Source organism: Coregonus lavaretus, assembly GCF_964263955.1.
Source record: "Coregonus lavaretus genome assembly, chromosome: 23".
Lineage (NCBI taxonomy): Eukaryota > Metazoa > Chordata > Actinopteri > Salmoniformes > Salmonidae > Coregonus > Coregonus lavaretus.
Window position 1 is genome coordinate 18,313,218 of NC_140010.1, and position 7,363 is coordinate 18,320,580.

Here is a 7,363-nt window from a genome sequence, read left to right on the forward strand (position 1 = left end):
TATCGTCTTGCTCACCAACACTCATCCATAGCCTATCATGAAGTGTGCGCAGGTCTAGGCAGCATCAGAACTTTTGGTAAGTGGAAAAAACTTTGGCATCTACATCATTATATACGTTGACTGTGGTATCTACAATGAATTGAAACTTCCGCTAAAAGTTTCCACAAGTAGGCTACACCTCCACTAGCCTACAGCCATACACCTCTATGTGGCCTGGTATACCACCGACTCTACAAGTATGGTTCTGTACAGTCATATGGCTCTGCCATTGGCGAAGGGTCATTAAGGGCAGGTGGGGCAGAGCCTGTTTTGCATGTTATTTTAGCATTAATACCTGTCACAAATCAGTTTGCAAACGATGTAAAAATAAAAATAAAATAATTGAGTTAATAAAGCCGCATACAAACATGGTCTCTTTTTTGCTTTCTTGAGTAAGGCAGCTCCAAAATTCAGGTGTTTCAGCCTAGCTCAGTGCTTTCTGTTGTGGCAGCCAGCGGTAAATAAGGAGTGTAGGGGTTGGAAATGTTTTCTAGTTGTGCAGTGATTGGCTCAGTGTTCTGTCACTCATGGTGGAGACACTATGTCACTGCAAAATCTACGGGTAAAGATTGAAAATTCAAGCCACTTGGATGCTGCCATAGACTCACATTAGAGTCACACCCAAGAAGACTCGAGGCTGTAATCGCTGCCAAAGGTGCTTTACTGAGTAAAGGGTTGAATACTTATGTAAATATGATATTTCAGTTTATTTTATTTTATAAATTTGCACACAAATAAAAAACTGTTTTTGCTTTGTCATTATGGGGTATTGTGTGTAGATTGATGAGGGGGTAAAAACAACTGAATCCATGTTTTTGCTTTGTCATTATGGGGTATTGTGTGTAGATTGATGAGGGGGAAAAAACTATTGAATCCATTTTAGAATAAGGCTGTAACGTAACAAAATGTGGAAAAAGTAAAGGGGTCTGCATGCTTTCCAAATGCACGGGAAACATTACACAACAAGTTGGAAATCGCAAATTCAACAATGAGTGCTAAGGCCCACTGCAGACCCGGGTTCGATCCAAGGCTGTGTCAAAGCCGGCGCTGACTGGGAGACCCATGAGGCACAATTGGCCCAGTTTTGTCTGGGTTAGGGGAGGGTTTGGCTGGCCAGGATGTCCTTGTCTGATTGTGCTCTATCGACTCCTTGTGGCGGGCCGGGCGCCTGCAAGCTGACTTCGGTCGTCAGTTCGACAGGGTTTCCCCTGACACATTGGTGCGGCTGGCTTCCGGTTTAAGTGAGCAGTGTGTCAAGAAGCAGTGCGGCTTGGCTCTCGATCTTCACCGAGTCCGTAGGGCAGTTACAGCGATGAGCCAAGATCGTAACTACCAATTGGATATCAAGAAAAAGGGGGTAGAAAAGTTTGAATTCATTGGCCATGCTGTCAATCCAGCATGACTTCTGCCGCGTTCAAAACAACTGGAAACTTGGAACTAGGAAATCTCAGACTTCAGTGAATTCAAGACAACTAAAACTAGCTCCGACTGGGAAAATACGGAAAATAATTTTGAACGGTCATCCAACTCGGAATTCCAAGTCGGGATTTCGGGCCTCTTTCTAGAGCCCACAAGGACCGCCGCGCCACCTTCCTGTTCAAGTGAGCACAGCACAACAAGGTGAGTACAAAAATGAATTGTATGCTGCTGCATAAATAATGTAATATGCCAGGGAGATATGTATACTGTAGCCAAGAATGTAAAACTAAGTGTATGTTGTGTAGTAAGCTGTTAGTAGCCCACGTGCCTCACCCTAATAATCTGGTCCCTTTCCTCCCTCATAACTTAGCCTAGTGACTTGATGGTACACATGTAGCCTATAGCCTGTTTTAGAGAAATGTAATCATTGAATATTGCAAGAGCTTTCATTGTCTGCTTATATGCCCCCTTTATTTATCCTACGGTTCTGACTTGGTGTACAGGGAGAATACTGTAAGAACGGCCCATGTTCTGAATTCTGTCGCTGTACATTTCAAAAGTGCTGAACAAATAGTTATATTGACTACGTCTGTCCTAGCTCGCTCATTAATGTCTTAATCGAAATTATGGATTGCCTCTTATCCGCTCGTCGTTCCATTATGCCATAGTTTATATATCTCAATTGTCAGTAGAAACCACATTTGTTTAATCAAGTCACCATATCAGCGATGTTTTTTTTAAAGGCAGTAAATGAGGTTGAATGAATTGTTTCACTGCCAGACAAGGCTCTGCTGATAGCCAGGTGTAGCGGTGGTAAGGATTCACTCCATGGTGCTGAAAAGAAAGCTCTGCTGTTGGGACAGCTTTATGTAGGCCCTAACAGTTTGTGGGCACCGTTTGTCACTTTTATAGTGCAATGTATGTATTGTTTAGTGTTGTGTTATGTAGTGGCTTTGCTGGCATGCCTCCCCCCAATTGTATTTACATGCTAAAATCGCCACTGGGCTCTGCACAAACATGACCACAGTTTTGCTTCAGCCAGTAAAAGAGGGACATGACTTCTTGACCTTTTAGGCATAGCCGCAGGAAGTAGTGGTGCTTAGGGTGCTGCAGCAAACCATGAAAAATTGGAATAAAAAAAAATATATTCATAAAAAATATTTATTTTTACAACTTTTTTTGGGGGGGGGGGGGGGGGGGGGTACGCTGGGCCTTTAGTAGTCCTTTATTAGCAGACCGATATAAATGTCTGTAGCACGGGCAAAAAAAAGTTTTCAGTATCTCAGCCTTCCCTTACAAAAAAGTCCTACAGGAATCCTGCAGGAATTCAACCTTTTGTGAAGGAATTGTGCAGATGTCCTGCAGGAATCCTGTAGGATTGACATAATCCTGCAGGAAAAGTCCTGCAGGGTTCGGTCCTGCAGGACTCCTGCAGGAGTATCACTTGTCCTGCAGAAATGTTGAAAATCCTGCACAAACATGACAATTCCTACAGGAATCTTGCAGGACCGAACCCTGCAGGATTTTGATATTCATGCAGGATATGGCAATTTCATGTTAACTACAGGATTTGAGATACAGTACGTTGTGACGACAGAGAAAATAGACTTTTGAAATATAGTGCAATAGCAGACATTTCAACTCAGCAGATGAGAAATGTAATAAATGACAATGTCCACGTGCAATAAATATAGTGTATGCTATTTTTATTTGATAGATACCAACACAATTGATAATGGTTTCAGTAAGCCCACAGTTCAGTCAATCACTGGGTCTATAAAAGCGTAGGCCACTTCACTGCCAACGTCAACAAAAGACCTGACCATCCCAACCGACCCATGTTGGGTGACCACTATATGGTTTACTCGTTTCGATAAGGTACATGCTGTTGTGGAATGAATGCAATACCCATTAACGATTCCCAGATCCTACTACACCAGCACTGACAGTCGTCGGATGTGGCAGGGCTTGCAAACTATTACGGACTACAAAGGGAAACCCAGCCACGAGCTGACCAGTGACTCGACCCTACCAGACGGGCTAAATGCCTTTTATGCTAATTTCAAGGCAACCAACACTGAAGCATGCATGAGAGCACCAGCTATTCCAGACGACTGTGTGATCACGCTCTCTGTAGCTGATGTGAGCAAGACCTTTAAACAGGTCAACATTCACAAGGCCGCGGGGCCAGACAATTACCAGGACGTGTACTCAGAGCATGCGTGGACCAACTGGCAAGTGTCTTCACTGACATTTTCAACCTCTCCCTGACCGAGTCTGTAAACCTACATGTTTCAAGCAGACAACCATAGTCCCTGTGCCCAAGAAAGCGATGGTAACCTGCCTAAATGACAACCGCCCCATAGCACTCATGTCGGTAGCCATGAAGTGCTTTGCAAGGCTGGTCATGGCGCACATCAACATCATCATCCCGGAAACCCTAGACCCACTCCAATTTGCATACCACCCCAACAGATCCACAGATTATGCAATCTCAATGGCACTCCACACTGCTCTTTCCCACCTGGACAAAAGGAATACCTATGTGAGAATGCTGTTCATTGACTACAGCTCAGCGTTCAACACCATAGTGCCCACAAAGCTCATCACTAAGCTAAGGACCCTTGGACTAAACCTCCCTCTGCAACTGGATCCTGGACTTCCTGACGGGCCGCCCCCATGTGGTAAGGGTAGGCAACAACACATCTGCCACGCTGATCCTCAACACTGGGGCCCCTCAGGGGTGCATGCTTAGTCCCCTCCTGTAATATCTGTTCACCCATGACTGCGTGGCCAAGCATGACTCCAACAACATAATTACGTTTGCTGACGACACAACGGTGGTAGGCCTGATCACCAACAACGATGAGACAGCCTATAGGGAGGAGGTCAGAGACCTGGCAGTGTGTTTCCAGGACAACAACCTCTCCCTCAACATGTGCAATACAAAGGAGATAATTGTGGACTACAGGAAAAGGAGGGCCGAACACGCCCCCATTCACATCGACGGGGCTGTAGTGGAGCAAGTCGAGAGTTTCAAGTTCCTTGGTGTCCACATCACCAACAAACTATCATGGTCCAAACACAACAAGAAAGTCATGAAGAGGGCACGACAACGCCTTTCCCCCCTCAGGAGACTGAAAAGATTTGTCATGGGTCCCCAGATCCTGAAAAAGTTCTACAGCTACACCATCTTGACCGGTTGCATCATCGCCTGGTATGGCAACTGCTCGGCATCTGATCGTAAGGTGCGACAGAGGGTAGTGCGTACAGCCCAGTACATCACTGGGGCCAAGCATCCTGCCATTCAGGAAAAATTGTGAAAAGACTACAGTCACCCTAGTCATAGACTGTTCTCTCTGCTACCGCACGGCAAGCTGTACCGGAGCGCCAAGTCTAGGTCCAAAAGGCTCCTTAACAGCTTCTACCCCCTAGCCATAAGACTGCTAAACAATTAATAAAATGGCTACCCGGACTATTTGCATTGATGCCCCCCCCCCCCCCCCCCCCTTTCCTTTTACACTGCTTCTACTCGCTGTTTATTATCTATGCATAGTCACTTTACCCCTAACTACATGTACAAATTACCTCGACTAACCTGTACCCCCGCACATTGACTCAGTACCGGTACCCCCTGTATATAGCCTCATTATTGTTATTTGATTTTTACTTTATTTTTTTTATTTGATTTTTTTCTCTAGTTTATTTAGTTTAAAAAAATCTTAAAACTGCATTGTTGGTTAAGGGCTTGTAAGTAAGCATTTCACGGTAAGGTCTACATCTGTTGTATTCGGAGTATGTGACAAATACAATTTGATTTGATCTATGGTGAAATGTACATGGTTCTTTGTAAGTAACGTCTGCCTCTCCAAGGAGAAAAGCCTCCCTTGATGTAGGGTTACGTGCAACAGGATACCCTAGTAAAAATACACTTATTTTTTTCAATTTTTTTTGCGAGTTTGTATAACTTAACATGTCTTCAACAAATCTTTCGCTAGCTTGGTTTGATTCTTTGCAGAATGTAATAGTGAGTAGTCTATATTTGTCCTGGTACACCTTGAGTGCCATGGAAGAGTTTACCAAGTCTCCCAATACTGCTTTCAAAGACAAATTCACTTTGAGCCCACAAAGGTCCCCAGTTTCGGACAGATGTAGGTGCATTCGAAAGTATGTGGACATTGTAGCTGACATGACATTTCCCATACAATTGTTCAAACCTAATAACAAATTCTTGAAAGAACATCTCAGCCATATCAATGTCATGACAGGTAACCGTGTCTTTCAGTAGACAATTGGTACCCTGAACCAGTAGCAGTAAATGGTGTAAGTACTGCCTGGGTAAAATCCCATTTAAACAGGGGAGGCTATAAAACAGCCGGAAGTGTAGTCATTTGCCGACATATGCCAAGTAAGATGCCGTGCATGTAATCAAAAGCAAACCCTGCAATCATGTTGAAAACAGTAAGGAACATTTACATTTACATTTAAGTCATTTAGCACACGCTCTTATCCAGAGCGACTTACAAATCGGTGCATTCACCCTATAGCCAGTGGGTTAACCACTTTACAATAAAAACATTTTTTTACTTTTTTTTTTTGGGGGGGGGGGGGCGGGGGGGTAGAAGGATTACTTCATCCTATCCCAGGTATTCCTTAAAGAGGTGGGGTTTCAAATGTCTCCGGAAGGTGGTGAGTGACTCCGCTGTCCTGGCGTCGTGAGGGAGCTTGTTCCACCATTGGGGTGCCAGAGCAGCGAACAGTTTTGACTGGGCTGAGCGGGAACTATGCTTCCGCAGAGGAAGGGGAGCCAGCAGGCCAGAGGTGGATGAACGCAATGCCCTCGTTTGGGTGTAGGGACTGATCAGAGCCTGAAGGTACGGAGGTGCCGTTCCCCTCACTGCTCCATAGGCAAGCACCATGGTCTTGTAACGGATGCGAGCTTCAACTGGAAGCCAGTGGAGTGTGCGGAGGAGGGGGGTGACGTGAGAGAACTTGGGAAGGTTGAACACCAGACGGGCTGCGGCATTCTGGATGACTTGTAGGGGTTTAATGGCACAGGCAGGGAGCCCAGCCAACAGCGAGTTGCAGTAATCCAGACGGGAGATGACAAGTGCCTGGATTAGGACGTGTGCCGCTTCCTGTGTAAGGCAGGGTCGTACTCTCCGAATGTTGTAGAGCATGAACCTGCAGGATCGGGTCACCGCCTTGATGTTAGCGGAGAACGACAGGGTGTTGTCCAGGGTCACGCCAAGGCTCTTCGCACTCTGGGAGGAGGACACAACGGAGTTGTCAACCGTGATGGCGAGATCATGGAACGGGCAGTCCTTCCCCGGGAGGAAGAGCAGCTCCGTCTTGCCAGGGTTCAGCTTGAGGTGGTGATCCGTCATGCATACTGATATGTCGGCCAGACATGCAGAGATGCGATTCGCCACCTGGTTATCAGAAGGGGGAAAGGAGAAGATTAGTTGTGTATCGTCAGCGTAGCAATGATAGGAGAGGCCATGTGAGGATATGACAGAGCCAAGTGACTTGGTGTATAGGGAGAAAAGGAGAGGGCCTAGAACTGAGCCCTGGGGGACACCAGTGGTGAGAGCACGTGGTGCGGAGACAGCTTCTCGCCACGCCACTTGGTAGGAGCGACCGGTCAGGTAGGACGCAATCCAGGAGTGAGCCGCGCCGGAGATGCCCAGCTCGGAGAGGGTGGAGAGGAGGATCTGATGGTTCACAGTATCAAAGGCAGCAGACAGGTCTAGAAGGACAAGAGCAGAGGAGAGAGAGTTAGCTTTAGCAGTGCGGAGAGCCTCCGTGACACAGAGAAGAGCAGTCTCAGTTGAATGACCAGTCCTAAAACCTGACTGGTTTGGATCAAGAAGGTCATTCTGAGAGAGATAGCAAGAGAGTTGGC